Here is a 16,685-nt window from a genome sequence, read left to right as displayed (position 1 = left end):
GAGTACTTCATGCAAACTTCTGTGGTGTAGCAGCCAAATGTAATCTACAGGACCGAAGACTGTATTGCATGTGTAAATTCAGTTCAGTCCTGCAGTTAGGAGCTGTAAGCCCGCAATTTGCTCATGTAATTGTCTACTTTGAGCAGGTAATACCCTTCATCTAAGAAATAATTTTTAAAGGCATCTCAGAGATTCTTGCATCTTCTTGCAGGGTTTCATCACGAGGGAGTCATTCTGGTGGTGTGGTTCTTCCCTACCACAGGACCAGTGAAAATCTTGGGTTTGGTCTAAACCTGCAATGAGATGTGTCAAGACAACTTCCTTCTTTCCTCTTCACCCTGGGAGCTCTAAGCTCAACACCTAATAGGAACTGGGAAGAATTATCAGTTTGTGCTTGTGGCAGAAAGTACAATTTTAGAAGCACTGAAGTATTTCTGGATTCATTCTGATTTTATGCAGTGGTTTATTTCTTGCAGAGAGATGATATTTCAAAAGTTGAGGAGAGCTTAATGTTGGCATTTAGAAAGAAATTAAATATTTTGACATCAAATTTCCATTGGTTCAAGCTTCCTTAGTCTAAACAAAATACTGTTTAACCCAAATCAGGCTTCGTAAAACACCCTCTGCCCAGTTTCCTATGTAACATTCTCGTAGGAGGTAAGCTTCAGTGAAGTGCTGGTGAACCACAGCTTGTTTGCTGCCATGATGCTTTCATAGCCAGTTCCAAAAGATTTTACTGTTGGGAAAATGAGCAGGAGAAAGCAAGACGACTGCTGTTAGATGGCATTTAATTAAATAATAAAATAATTGTTGGCGTTCTATAGAAGTAATCCATTTCTAATATAATTGCTCTTCAGTAATTATCTCTCAACCCACCATCAGCTTCTCTTTGATGGGGGGAGGACAGAGTTTGCTGATTTGCAGCTCTTGCCCTCTCCTGTTCTTTCCCGCAACATCCTCCAAGCTGGCTTCCCAGCCTCGAAGAACTTGGGTACCTGTGGGTCCTGCAGCCTTGCAGCCGTGATGTTTTTATCGATCACCCTCGGGCTGGCTGAGAAGCCCTGAGCAGCAGTCAGGGGCAGCCGGCATCTCGGGGAGCTCAGCTCCCCCAGTGTCGCTCTAAGTGCCAGCCAGCCCCAGGGAGCTGCTGTGCAGCAGCCTGGTGCAGCTTTTGGGCTTGGCACAGCTCTGGTCTCAGGTAGCAGAGGCAGCACAGCGATGCTTTCTGACCTGTTGTGAAAGAGCAAACCTAGATTGCTGCTCCTCAGAGCTGAGCAGAAACCTTTGCTTCTCCGTACACCTGAACTGACATCTTGGGAGGACTTGTTGCTCCCGTTCCAGTCTTGCATTGTTTTGTTACTCCTTCCCAGTCCTGACAGAAGAGGTGCAGTATATGGGAGGGGGGGAACCAAAGTAAGGCTGCAGAGGAGAGGGTCTGGGAGCCCACAGGAGGGAGGGTGGTATTTTAACCTGGGCTGGTTCTTGCAGAAGCAGCATAGGAGGTGCAGTCTGGATGACAAAGATGTAGCCTGCTATCGAGGTAGTAGCGAAAGGGAACTGTCAGGATCATCTCGTTCTTCATTCACTCTTAATTAAATATTGCTTGCTTAAATATGTGTATAATGGAAGGTGAAAGTTGGTGCAAGCTGACTAAAAATGTTTTTCTCTGGCTAGGATTTTCTGTAACCCTTTCTACAAGGGGCGTTCAGTTATAATTTCTGTTTCTTACAGTGGAGACATGCTACACTGTTTGCTACTGTTTTCCCTTTGGGTAACCTGTTGTGATTGTGATTCAAATAAAGCTGATGTGATGTATCTTTTTGTCAATTAAAATAGAAGATGTATAGGTATATTATGAGGGCAAGTTTGTCACCCTTAGGATGCTGCAAATTTATGATTGTATTGGAGTTGGGAACAAGATACCAAAGTTACTTATTTATGGTCATAACATGAAAGAAGATGGCTCTTCACTTCAGCAGTATTGGTCCCTGTCTTTAATCTTTAATTAACTCTGAATTTGACTAGATCTGCAAATAGCAGATGGTGAAGTGTTGCCAAATTGCTGCTTATCATCTGCTTCTCACATACATAATTTGTAAGACTATAAGTATAAAGAAAATACATCAGAAGTCCTCAGTATGGTATTCCCTGATAGCAGGGAGTTGTGTTCGTTTTTCTTTTGACAATTAAGTTTAACTGTGAGCAAGAGATTTAATAAAGCATTCAGACAAAAAAAAAAGACTTTCAAGATCAATTTTTGAGAACAAGCAAATGTTCAGCTACTCCAAAAGTTTCCATTGTACTAAATCAAATGAATAATTGATCTTTAACTATGTGATGTTCAAATGAAATGGATAGTGACCTACTGCTAAGGTACTTCATGTGCTAGTAAATAATTCCTTTTCTTATTTGCAGTGGTGCTTCTGAACACTGACTGAGTTGTAGTAGTTGAACACAAAAAGGGGAAGAAATGCTCCTTATGTTCAAGAGTCCCTTTTGGGGGCTGGGGGGAGCATGGTGACTCTAATTTTACCTGGTAGAAATAAACAAAATTTCTCCCGTCAGCTCTGGGGAAAGCTGGAATTGTAGACTGTTGTCTTGACAGCATCTGTAAAACCTCTCCTTGGTTGCTAAATATGTGTTCTTACCTTAAAAAAACAAAACAAAACAAAAACAAAAACAAAACAAAAAAAACAAACCCCAAAACCCAAACAAACCACAAATTTAAAAGTAAAATTGAAATACTGAGAAAATTTGTTGCTTGGCCAGTCACACATCTCCTGATTTAAAGGTATTTCATATGCAAGGCTGGTTTTACTTTATGTTTTCAATATATTTCAAAAATATATTTTCAATAGTCTGTAGATGGTACAGTCTTCAACTTAATATTACACTTGCTGTAATTAAAATGTGGGGTTACATCAGCAGGTCTTTTTAAGGCAGTGATTTGAAGCTTAATGGTGCGGGCTTGACTGTGTTCTAAAGGTTCTTCTTAAGAGTGGCTTCTAAAGAAAGTGGCTTCTTAAGAATGGCTTAAGAGTGGTTCTTCTAAAGGTGGCTTCATCATCCTCTTACTTAGGGGTCATTTAGAGTCCTGCAACTGGGAGGTGTGTGTGTGAAAACCTGCAATGTGTTGGAGGAAATTGCTGCTGTCCTTTAAGAATTTATTTGGTTGTAGAAGCCTTTTATGCCAGAAGAAGAAATTAGCCCAGATTTTTATCCCAGGAACAGAGCCTTACAGCACTCAGTTTAACAAATGCATAACTGAGCAAAATATGTCTGTAGAAGGAACAGACTTCAGGGGAAGAAGGGGAGGAGAAAACGAGTAGGGTTTTTCATCCATTATCCGTATTCTTTAGCAATATTTTATTAATGTTTTTTTATGGTTTCTTAACTTTTCAATTCCATTCTAATTAAGTTTGCATTTAGAGTGTACCCATTACCTTTAACTGATATTTGTCATACTGTCAGGGTTTTATACTTATTTTTGCTGTCTAGTAATAGACATATAGCAAGCTACATCTTGAGTCTATGGGTTGAAAATGAAGGCATTAATTTTGCCTTCTTCACAGATCAGTCTGTCATGTCACTTGAAATCTGTTTCCAAAAGAGCTAGTCACTCTGAGCAATGTTCTAACGTGCTTGTAGTGAGGAGGGGAAGAAGGGATTCCTGAAAGGGAAAAAGTAAAATATGTTTTGCTGAGCGTGGCTCAGGAGGTTGGTTGACTTGAATCAGATCAGACCTCAGAGCTCAGATGGTGTTAGCTGTGTTGGTGGGAGGCTGGTGGATGTTGACAGTTTCTCCTGCTGTAGGTACTATGCACGTGGGTAGTGTGGTTGCCATCTTCTTCAAAAGAAATTCACAGAAAGAGCTGTAGATAGGAGAAAAGGCTTCTAATTTCTGATTACTGTCACGTAAGCATTCAAGCCAAATAGGTGGACAGCCCAGCTTTTACACTTCGAGGTTTACATCTACTCCTATCGTGTTGTATGTAATGGGTGGGGTTGTTGTTTTGGTCTGGTTTGCTCTGCTGACTCAGATCTTTTAACTGACTATATTGCTAAAATTGTGTAGTGGTAGCAGCTAGAGGCCATCGCTGAGCAGGAGAGGCCATTTTATGAGGTTTGTATAGGGACTTGGGGCTGGATTCATCTTGTCCTGTGTTTCTACCTCAGCTAATTGCCTTCATCTCCTTTTCTAGGCAGTGGAGAGTAACGTGTGTGAGGCACAAATCCATTCTCATAGAATGAGCTCAATCATGCTGTCAGAATGCTGGTAAAGGGAGTCGAAAGACAGTAGGTTAGTCATGCCCATCTGTAGGTAATCGTATGTTAGGGGTGAGCTTTGCCTGGGTGCTCTTGCAGTTGCAGCCTCTGCTCCGGGAGCATGTTCCACTTTAGGACAGTGTCTTGGTGTTTGTTACGTCAATGGAAAATTCAAGGGGACTTGGAAAGATGTTTGGTGTAGTTCTGTCTGGGATGGTCGCCGAGGTGGTTTCGTGATCTGGGTTCTCAGACAAATGCAGAGTAGGCAGTCAAAGAGTATGGGAAAGTGGTGAAATTTGCTTGTGGTCACGGAACAGGTTCGTGGCAGAGCCAGAATGTTTAGAGCATATGAGAGCCTGAACTAACTTTTAGGTTCATCTAACAGCATAAAGAAATAGGTTGGTCTTGCTTTGATGTTCAGTATATTAGGTCATCTCTGAAAGTCTAAATGTGACCTGACTATAATTTTATAACTGGGTCAGGCAGAGCTAGAGGAGTTCTTTTTTCATTCTGGTTTTAGTATACTTGAATGTAAGGAGGTCTTGAGTAAAATAAGGAAGGTCCAACATTTGAGAAAAAACCCTGACAGCATCCACCCTACTCTTTTCTAAGTAAAAGAACTCAGACCAAAACAACTTCCTACGTTTTGTATTTTACTTGGAAATGAACGTATCTGATACATTCGTATGCGTTTCAGCTGCTTTCTCCTGAGTGCTGTGAAAAGGTGGTTATGTTTTTTATGCTAATCTATAGATTAGATACATAATGTCCTATATTTTGTCTCCCAACAGAGAAAACAGACAACTCTTGCAACTGTTAGACATAAACTAAAACTGGAAACTTGATTTTGCAAGAAAATCATGGGGACAGCAACAAACTAAATGAATTTACAGTGACAAAAGCATGTTGAAACCAATGTATAACTAAATATTAAAACCCAACATTTAACTTCTGCTTTGTAAATCCCCGTCCTTAATGGGGGATAAGAGATTTAAGAGACAGGAAGACTTCCTGGTTTCAGATTCAGGCACAGGTAGAGTTTGGACTAAATCCTCATTTTCTCTTAGCCTGCCTTTCATCCCAGTACCTAAGAATATGACAAGAAAAAAGAAAAGCAACAAAGACGATGGCTGGAATTAACACTATGTAGGTGAAATATGTATGTTTGTTTGTGCTTTTGTGATTTGTTACATGATCTAAAGCTAATTTTGAATGATGATGTTTAGCAAGAGTTGCTGATAGAAGTCGGTTGTCATAATCCCTTGTATCTGGGAGTGTTACAGGAGTACATAGGGGAAGAGAGCCCCTGGCAAGGCCAAGCCCTGCTGTCAGGGAGCAGGAGGTATCAGACAGGTCAGTCTGCACAGCAGACTCACATAAAGAACAGGAGATTATCCACTACTTCTTATCCCTCGCCTTCAAACCAGTATGAGTATCTTTGACTCCAGTACAGCCTTACAGTGGCAGGAGAGAGATGGGTAGTTGTTTATTGCTATTCCTGTTACCTTTTAGGTTTGCTATTGTGCATTTGTAACCCTGCTGTGTTGCACAAAACATCTTTATCTTGGCAACTGCTTTGTTTGCTGTAAAGCATATAAAAAGCAGTATAATTCTCGTGGCTGGCACTTGCCAGAGATTTTTAAAGCAGATGGGAAGTCGCTGCCCGCGCGAGCTCTGCCATCGCAGGGCAGTCCCCCAGGGAACGCCTTCGCCCCTGCCCTGGCTGCCGTGTTCAGAGGGGGAGGTGGGCATGCCGTGCCTCAGCCTTGCACGGGTTTCTGATGGTGACCAAATGAAGGGCATGTACAGGGATTCATTTCATTGATTGTGAATGAGCAATGTACTTGCAATTTGTTCTTCCTTCTTGCTTCTTTTTCCAGTGACAGTAATGTATGTGCTCAAAGGAATGACGTTTCTCGTGGCTGCTTGCAGCTGTCTGTTCCATTTAAAGAGTTGTTCATGGCATATGGATAGCAATATTAAATATGAACAGGAAGGCCAGTGATGGTAACTGTGGAAGAAGAAGGGTATCAGAGGGACCAAGTATGTAAAGGCTTAACTATTCAAGTGGTAAATCTCTTCCTGTTGTGTGTGTGTGCGTTGATGTCTTCCAACATTGTGAATACAGTGTTGAAGAGACTTTCGAAGACCACATCTTATTCTCTTGATAACTGCCTGAAATCAAAATGTTAGGAAATTAGGGCAGTAGGGAATCCAGCCCAGTGAAATGGTCTCATTCATCTCTTTGTTCTTGCTGTAACTGATTGCAAAGATATGTTAAAACAGAGAATGAGAAATACTGACTGGCCGCCTTATTCTGGAGGTAGCAGTATCACACCTGAAACCTGTCGCCAGCTAATTTTAATTTCCAAGAACATGCTTGTGGGTTCCTTATTTTAAAAATATAGACATTTTAAGAATTATACTTCCCTCACTCCGTTCTTCTGTAGGTATATTTAAATCAAAACCTGTTTCTTTTTTACAAGAGCAAAGGCAGTTTATCATGTTTCTAGGGAAACCTACAGATTGATTTCTCCCTCTACATCATATATAGTCAGGGGGTGTGTGTGTTGTTTAATGTTTTGAGTGTGCAGAGTGAAAATGGCAACCGGGAGACCAATTCTGTATCTTTTTTTTAGCCCTTAGTGATTTTAACTAACATTTTTTGTGACAAAAGAGAATTTTTGAAACTTAGAGGTAATTTTTTTTCCCCCTAACTAACATCAGAGAACTTTGCAAAAGTACATAAATAGATGCTTTCTAAAGCATGATTGATCATGACTGAGTTATGCTTTCATCTAAGTGACTCTTCAGAGCAAAGTTGCTCAGTCTGCAGGTAAAAATAACATTTTTTTTCTTTTTATTTTTTCCTCAGCTTGTAATTGCCAGCTTTTTGGTCATAGCCTAGAGCATGAAAATGAAAAAAAATATACATGTAATATGTATTTTTAGTAAATACATTATTTCTGTTACATAGAGGTTCTGTCATTAAATTTAAAGAGCTCTTTTAATGATACATGAGTCAGAAGAGAATCCGGCACCTACTCCTTCCTATAGCTTTCAGCTGCTCGTTCTGCATTGTTAATAAGGATAGTGGGACACAGACTTGTCACAAAGCAGATGACAAAGTCAGTACAAAACACTAAAGCTTACAGACCAAGCATTCCCTAAAGTGCGAAGACCTGTTCAGCTGCTGTTTACAGATGCATTATGGTATCATTGTCAGTTGTGTGATCACAAGTGAAGTCTCCCCCCTAAGAGCTTCTTTTTAATCAGCCCTGGCCTCCCGGTTTCTCATGTCCTTTTGTGATACGCTTTCCCTTTGCCTCTGAATTTTAGCTTCTGTTTCTGTGTCACTGAGTCCCATGCTTGGAGCAAGGAAGAAACTGTTTTGAAGAGTTGACTTCCTTCTTGTGGCTACTCTTCTTTTTAGTAAAAAAATTTAACTGTTCCTTATTGCCTGATTTCCCTTACTGAGCAGTTCTCAGTGTCAGAATACGAGTACTTCTATGTGTCAGAGTAAGAGTTGAGATAGTCAATGGAATCAGCGTGCAAATGGATGCTCTAGTTAGCCAGAATATAGCTAACTCAAATCTAAATCCATGTTTGTTTGTTTTTTTTTTATGGGTTTTGTCACTTTTTTGACCAATTCTGCTAAGTTTCAAGCTGAAAGCATAGTTCATTTGTCATCTTAGTTTGTGATGACATTATTCCATTAGAGTGATATTAAATTACTATGTTTGCAGTACATCAGATCACTCTGTGCTGTAGAACAATCCATAGAAATCCGGAACTGTGCTCATTATTAAATATCAATTGATGTCTTTGTACGTGGTATGAAACCCTGATGGTTCCCCACCAGCATCTCAGCATGTGTCAGAATATCTTGGTGCAAGCGGGAGGTAGCCAGTTACAGGATCAACCCTGCACAGCACTGGTGAGGCCAGACCTGGAATGCTGTGTCGAGGTCTGGGCTCCCCAGTACGGGAGAGACGTGGACTTAGAGAGGTGAACCCATCAAAGGACCATCAAGGTGACTAAGGGACTGGAGCATGAGGGAAGTCCGAGAGAGCCGGGGCTGTTCAGCCCATTGAAGAGAAGGCTCAGGGGGATCTTGCCAGTGTGTATAAATATCTTGGGGGGAGTGGGGAAGTGGGGGGTGGGCAGGAATAAAGACAGTGGAGCCAGGTGGTTCTCAGTGATGCCCACTGACAGGGCAAGAGGCAGTGGGCACAAGCTGAAGTACAGAGGACTTGGTTTAAACAGAAGAAGAAATTATTTTACTGTGAGGGTTATCAAACACTGGCATAGGTAACCCAGACAGGTTATAAAGTCTCCTTCCTTGGAGATGCTCAAAACCCAACTGGACACAGTCCTCAGCTTCAGCACTTTACCCTTCTGTGAGAATCTAAAGATATAAATTAGAAATAATGCAGGCTTAATGAAAATGGTGAAGAGACTAAGGTTAAAAATTAGTGTCGTACAGGTCTTTGCCTTAGATGAAGTTGTTCAGTCACATCAGTTCATGCTGTTTCACTGGCTTTTCGGCGACCACTTCATTTGGAGTGACAGGAGACTCTGGAACACAGGCTGCTGCCTCTTCTGGTTTTGTCTTTCCTCCTGTTTGACCTCCTTGCATCCTCGACTGCAGTCTCCCTTAGCCGATCTTCCCCTTGCTGCTGGACTGAAGTGACAGATTGGTGTCGCTACGGACGTCTCAGGTCTGTGCAAGCGAACCGGCGTCACTGGTTGACTGTCAGAAGCTGTGAACTTCCACAGCGAACCGGGAGAGAACCGCGCTGGCAGTGCTTCCAGGGGAAGACTGAAAGTATGATGTGTGAAGAGATTATTAATGATACCGTGATGAACATGTTCTAATGGGTTAAAAAGTCATTAAAACAAACATTTTGGTAGCCAAATGTTTTATGCAGGCCTCTGAAATGTGCATGAGTAGGAGGCTGAACGGAAAGAGTGATTAGGCAAACGAGCACGCAGAGGTATGTCACTAGTCTTTTTCAGTAATTAGCAAGGGGACAAAAGGGAAAAAAAGTTACCTGGGTGAAGAAGCCAGACCAAAACTAATCTACATTTCAGAGTTAGAAGAGAAATAAGGAATCTTCCTCAAATTCAGTCTTTGACTTTCTAATGGAGGTCTTTCACTGTGTCTCTTGCATTCTGATATAAGCAGTAATTTCTGTTAAAATCAGAAAAGACAGATGAAACTGAAAAAGCATTAAGAAAATAACAGAAGGCAGAGATTTTTCAGGAAAAAATAAAATAAAAAAAAACCCTACTGACTTGTAACTCACACTGGTTGCTCATATTTGGTTGCCTTCTATCCCATATTACCTTAATCTTCCTGTTTAAGTATTTCATGAAATCTGTGCTAATGAATGATGCTATATGGCTGCAATACAGAGATGGTGGTATGAATAGAAATTCAGGTTTCTGTGTTGAAGCCAGTTTCTAGCTACTAGGTGAGATAAGCAGTGGTGAGGTGGTCCCCAGTCCTCAAACACTGGCCTCATATTTTCTTCTAAAATGTTTGATAATGTCTGATGTGAAGAGACATGTGTAACAGCAGGAACAGTTTGGATACTTCACTGTACAGGGGAATAATCACTTCCTTGATTTCTTTCACCCCCACCCCCAATAAGCTTTTTAAACTTAGCATGCAGATTTATGCAGACACTTAGTAAGGTATTTACTTATGTGCCCAAAATTTGCCTTTTGTCAGCTGATCTGAGACCTCCTTTTCTTCTGGCTTAGTTTCTACAGCATATAATATGCACTTTCTGCCTTTTTTTTTTTTTCCTTCAGGAAGACCCCTTACTGCTATGTGGATTGTCATTTTCACGTAGCACTGATAATTAGACCCAGATTTTTGTTTGTATCTGTTCTTTATTACATTAAAAAAGTATCAACTACTGAAACTGATGGGCACAGATATAAATCTGTTGTTATCTTTTACTATAAGTATGTATTGCATGAAACCAAGATTTACTGACTGGAAGTTTTATTCATGGCTGTTGATTTCATCTGCTGTCTGTTAGGTCTTAGACATTAATCTGTGCTTCAGCCATGTCCTTCAAGTTTATAAGAAACTCCTATTTTATTAATCTTCAGTAACTTAATTGCAAGCCCTGCACTGTCTCTTCGTTAGGTATAAGCTGCTAAATTAGATTTCCTTTCAAGTGTAAGCACCCGACTGTTTCACTGCTTTTTCTCTCTCCTCTTACCTACTACCTTGCTCAAATGCGTGAAGTCTCACCAGGTCTGTCAATTTGTGTTTTGTTAACTCTTTTCAAAACAAATCCCTCTGCGTTAGGGGTCACTGGGGCAAGAGGCCTACTGGATTATTAGTTCATCTTGCAGTGAGACTGCAGCAGCTAGTAGACTTGAACTTTTATGAAATGTGATGGAAGATCTGTTGGCAAAAGCCGAATGGTGTATTGTAAGCATGGAAAAAGATTTTTCTTGTGCTGAAATGACATTTAAACAATCTTACTCTAGTTTTCTAAGTAGTGTGGCTCAATACTTAACTTGAAGTTGGAGTTCCTTATTTTACATTCCCTTTAAGCCAAGTCCCTGATAATAGATCACACTGCCATTCTTAATGGAGTCAAGAGCAATAAAATAAGGACGAAGTTTGATGTGTTGTAATAGCGTGAAACTGGAATCAGGTCTGTTACTGCAAGAGACATAATGGCACATAGTTCATTCTTGCGCGCAAGCTGCATCAGCTCAGGATAATGATCTCTGTGATGAGACGAAGTGTTTCTGAGAAAGACTGCCAAAAATGAAGAGGATGAGTAAGACAGTGGTTTGGTGTTTTGTTTTGTTTTTTTGTTTGTTTGGGTTTTTTTACCCTGCAGAAAAGCACTGTGTGTTGTAGCCTTAAATGTCAAATTAAATGGTAACTTCCAAAAATATATATACCTTTTGGAATAGACAATATCAACTGTGAAGAGCTGGAAACCTTGTATATACATATCGGGAAATTAACATTTCTGCTCCCTGTTGTGTTGGCTGTATAAATGATCTGGAAGAGCAGGTGAACAATGAGGTAATGGAGTACTAATTTATTCAGGGTAGTTAAGGGCCAGCTCTTAAGATTTGTGCAACTACCTTACAATCCTGCTTAAGTAAGCCACAAAATTGCAGATGGAGTTTGATGTAGAGAAAAATGAGTGCGCACATGGGAACTGGAAACATGAGAATATTACAGTTCTACCATGCTAGGATCTGACCTGTCTCTTGTACCTTAATTGTTGCTTCAGGATTATCTTTCCACGGGTAGCTCTGGGAAGGCAGGACCTTGCTGCTTAGTAGGGCTAAGTAGAGCACAGCAAATCAAATGGCACGTATCACTCATTGAAAGATGAAGAACAAGTTTTAGGACGTCATTGTATAGTGGTGTGCCTATGTCTTCAATGTTTGGAGCAATTCTGGGCTACCATGCAGGCTAGTTAAGCTATAGGACTGCCTACCACAATATGTTCTGAATGGTGTGGAAAGCTGTGGTGAAAGTTTGCAAGAAATCAAAAAGTGAATTAGAAATTTGAGAGGAAGAAGTCCACTGAGAGCAAGTACAAACAATGTATCTGGCTCAAAGTTCCTCAATTCCTGGTGTTTCCATTCCTAGATTTTTAAAAGTAGAAGTTAATGCTAATCTAACAAAAATCTAGGTTGTATTATGATGCTGCTACTTGTTTATATAAACACAGATTTGATACAGTAGCACAAAAAAACCCCAAAACAATCCCACCAACCCAAACAAAACCCAAACCCCAAGTGTTCTCATAGCATGACAGCTATAAAGCCCTGCAGACTGACATGCAACACTGCAAATACCTCTTTCCTGAGAGGAGAAGTATTCTAATTTGAAATCCTTAATTTAGGGGGGGGGGGAAATTGTTAGGAACTTTCTCAGTGGAGTCTCTGAGGGTGAATGTTGCCTGACCTCTGTGGCCAACCTTGGAGAACTGAGGTAATGCAAGCTACCAGATGTTCAGGTAGCTTCAGTTTTGGTTATTTTCAGTTCTGGAAAAGAGTAAGCCTTTCTTTGGGCCTAAGGCTTCACAAAAATGAAGCAAGGGAAGGAAAAAACATCAATAGCGTAGAGGCAAAGGCAGGCAATACAGCCGTCTGTTTGAAAGAAGAGTTTGTCTATGCATTATGTATAAACTTATCTTTAAAGAGCTGCTCAGTATTTACACCAAAATAACTGTTTAGAAATAGTGTATCGCCTGTTACTGCTGCAGGAGAGGTTATTTATTGTTTCTGGATGTGGTTTTATTTTGTCATCTTGTATTTTGAATTAACTCTAACAGCCTGTTATTCAGAGAAACATGAGTGCCCCTGTTCTGTCCTCGCCTCATAGCTGCATTCATTCTGTACTTGTGGTTTGCCATTAGGGTTTTTCTAATATGTACTTCTGAACACTGGAAGATGAGCAAGAGTATGTGTTTCAAGTATTGTTTTTGAAATGTCATTTCTCAGCTAACCAGGTAGAGTTAAATAGCATGGATGGCAGACTTCATTTCTTAGTGCTGGAAGAAGAAAACAAAATGCAGTGTGATTGCAAGTCCTGGTTCATTTTGAATTCCAGAGGAGAGGATTTTAAACTCTCTCTGTTAGCATATGTATATTTAAGTATATATTTTTCTTCTTCATAGTCGCTTTCTTTCCCTGGGGCAAGATTTTTGCAATAAATACATTTTCAGCATGCTTCTGTATTGTGTGTTTCTGAAAAATGTATGAAGTTAGTTCAAGAGAGTGAATCATAGAACGGTTTGGGTTGGAAGGGGCCTTAAAGACCATCTAGTTCCAACCCCCCTGCCACGGGCAGGGCCCCCTTCCCCCAGCCCAGGGTGCTCCCAGCCCCGTCCAACCTGGCCTTGAACCCTTCCAGGGAGGGGGCAGCCACAGCTGCTCTGGGCACCCTGGGCCGGTGCCTCACCAACCTCACAGTGAAGAATTTCTTCCTTATGTCTAATCTAAATCTACCTTCTTGCAGTTTAAAACCATTACCCCTCTCCTATCCATACACTCCCAGATAAAGAGTCCCCTCCCCACCTTTCCTGTACCCCCTTTAAGCACTGGCAGGCCTCTATAAGGTCTCCCTGGAGCCTTCTCTTCTCCAGGCTGAACCCCCCCAACTCTCTCAGCCTGGCCTCACAGGGGAGCTGCTCCAGCAGCCCCCCAAGCATCATCGTGGCCTTCTCTGGTCCTGCTCGAGCAGGTCCATGTCCTTCTTATGTGTGGGGGCCCCAGAGCTGGACCCAGCACTGCAGGTGGGGTCTCACCAGAGCAGAGTAGAGGGGGAGCATCCCCTCCTTCAACCTGCTGGCCACACTTCTCTTGATGCAGCCCAGGACACGGGTGGCTTTCTGGGCTGTGAGCACACATTGCTGGCTCATGTCCAGCTTTTCACCCACCAGTACCCCCAAGTCCTTTCCAGTAAGGCTGCTCTCCATCCCTTCATCCCCCAGCCTGCATTGATACTGGGGGTTGCCCTGACCCATGTGCAGGACCTTGCACTTGGCCTTGTTGAATTTTCTGAAGTTTGCACAGGGCCACCTTTCAAGACTGTTAGTGTTTTACACAATCTAGGCCTTTTGCTCTTGTGCTGAAATGTCTATCTATAACACAAATCAAATAAATTTAATTAATTTTGAAATTGCTGTATGTGAGCATTGCTGGAATTGTGATTTCAGTATGTTCATCTTGTTACTGGAGAATCTCACAGAGAAGAGTGAATTTGGACGTAGTCCAATGTGCATCCCAAAAATTTCAGGGTAAAGCTGGAGGAAAGAGGGACTAATGTAGAAACTAGATTAGTCCTATGTTGCAGGATCTCTGCCGAAGCCCTTCATTTGTAGAGGAAGGCATAATATGTTTTATCTACATTGTGGCATTATAAAATAAAGTTCAGTCCCTCCTATGGAAAAGATGGATTTGCAGTGTTTTCTTTCTGTTCTCTGTGACTCTGAACCTCAGAAAACCCATTCATCATCCCCTACCCTGCATTTGCTGTGAGGAACAACATTTTCTTCTTGCCTGCTGGATTAGCCCAAATAATTTTTCTTTTTTTTTTTTCTTGAAAATGTAGCTTCATACATAGTTTCTAGCCAGGAAATGTTCTGGGATTCCATTTGGAAGGTTTTAAGCATGGGGGGAATAGACAAACAACTTAACTTGCTTGACATCTGCTGCTAAAGTTGATGTGCATAAATGTGTCAGATCATTTTGGCTGCCTGTAGAAGAGGGAAATACTAAAACCATAAATTCAGTACTGTTTGTCCTGTCATCCAAGGTTGACAATTCAAGTGATGACTACTGGTTAAGAGTTTGTGGTTCAATTTAACAGATCTTCTTGTATATCTGCCCCTGACTATAGGCAGGGTAGATTCTGGCATTGATACTACCAGCATATGAAGTGTAAGCGTAGGACTTGAGTTATTTAGAAATAGCATTTTTTTTAAGACTAAGAATTTAGTAAGTAAGGTTTTTTTCCCCCAAACGAGTTAAATCAGAAGCTATTAAGTTTGACCGTAAAGCTTTAAATATAGAATTTATCCTTTTGAATTTGCCATTAAGTATACATTTTAATATTTAAATATCTTTAAATCATTAGGACGGTGACATGGGTTTTAAGATCTTCATATAATGAAAAAGAGTGGATATCCATGCACTGTGATTCTTTAATGCATCCCACAGGTCACAACCGTAAACCAGGTTTAGGTTTGAACTCAAAGGCCTTAAAAGCATGTTAACTGCCCTCATGCAGCTGAGTCTCTTGGTTTTCAGGTTGACAGGCTTTCTATGAGGTTAGGTCTCTAAAAAGTAACATCAAAGCAGGGATCTGAAGGAGCCTGATGATGATGCAGGCTTTACCAAAGCACATTGTGTGATGGTGTATCAGGTAGAAAATGGCAGCGATGCAAAAGTCAAAAATTAATATTACTAAAAATTAATATGATTATTTAGCTTATAAGGTTTGATTCCAACATGCTATATTGAACTCTCACGAGGAAGGGTGGAAACTATAAGATTATTTGCATCTAGGGGAACAGGGGATAATCTGGGACAAATCTTTTAGACCTACATTACTGCTTTTTGGATAACGGTGCAATTAGTCCAGCAGTCTTTGAGGTTATTGTTAGTCTAATCTTTAAACAGAGAAAAATGTGAAAGTTATTCTGTGACAACAACATGATCGACAATGATAAAACTTGAGGAATTGGAGTTTGAGTTTGCTGACTTGCCTGCATCTGGATAATGGATGGATTCTTTGCTGCTTTGGGAAATTCCCAGAGGCGGTCTTGGACTTTGTTAATACATGTTCAAGAAATTAAGCACAAAGGATTTTATTTCTTGTGTGCTAAATCCTACTTAGTAAACATTAGTATCTTTATGTTCTTAATGCTAAGATAATATTAATCTTAGAAAAGCCTTTGTATCATACAAATGTAATATATAATGCATTTGTACTTGCCTTTCACTTACATGACAGAAGGGCAGGATTTTCCACTCTTTATCAAGTTGCTGAGCAATTTGAGACTGCTTGATTCTGCAGAAAATGATTCAGTTGAAGTGCACTTAATTTAATCTCCTCTGTTTCACTGAGTATTTGATAAAAGATAATTGAAAATGCCTCAACTTGTGCTGCAGAAAGTTGTATTTGTAGTTAAACCAGACTTCGGTTTGCTCTTTTTTTTTTCCTCCTTTTTTCTGCTCCCTCTTAAAGGTCAATGTATCTTATTTGTAATGTGAATTACACTGGAAAGTAAGCCATTTATGGACTCAGTCTGGAGCCGATGGAGCAGCCATTTAAATATGCATCTGAAATGTAGTTGTTCCAACATTCTCTGTCCTACCCTGGGAATTCTGAATTGGTAATACAAACAAGTTACTGCTGGCTGTGAGGTGGCCAATGATTGAATCAATATCTGATGAGTTCTAGATTTTTTTAACAAATCGCTTTTCATCTGTGAAAGTAACTCAGAAAGGGTGAGGGAACACATGAAAGGTTGGAATTAGTTTTGCTGCTTATTTTGCAAACAGCAATTTGCTGGAAGGCTGGTCAGTGTGCTGGTTCTGTAAGGTGAGTTCCTCACCAGTTGTCATCCCATTCATTACAATCATCTTGATAGTGGCAAGAGTAAAAAATGCATCTGTCTTTGTCTTGCTTGCATGTCCCCAGTTCTTTTTAAATAAAGTGAAAATTGGTCTCCTCTTTTTTTAGTTCTCAGTGCTTTTTTACTGACTCTGTCATTCAGCATAGGGTGTTTCGTGTTCTTCCCCAGAAGACAATGCTGGAAATACTACCCTGTCTTCAACAGAGCAAATTCCCTCTCTGTCTTTCGCCAGCCTTTTTGTTAGAAAATAGAGTTGTCTCCTTCTTGTCTAACAAA

The 16,685-nt window shown here is 40.6% G+C and overlaps 1 protein-coding gene across 2 annotated transcripts in view; it reads left to right on the top strand.

Annotated features, from left to right (window-relative positions):
• PPP3CA (protein phosphatase 3 catalytic subunit alpha) overlaps positions 1-16,685 on the top strand; it is a 202,103-nt gene that overhangs the window by 47,214 nt on the left and 138,204 nt on the right. The gene's annotated exons all lie outside the window — the stretch shown is intronic.

Source organism: Tyto alba, unplaced genomic scaffold, assembly GCF_018691265.1.
Source record: "Tyto alba isolate M040663 unplaced genomic scaffold, T.alba_DEE_v4.0 Super-Scaffold_6, whole genome shotgun sequence".
NCBI lineage: Eukaryota > Metazoa > Chordata > Aves > Strigiformes > Tytonidae > Tyto > Tyto alba.
This window is presented reverse-complemented; position numbering and strand designations above follow the sequence as displayed.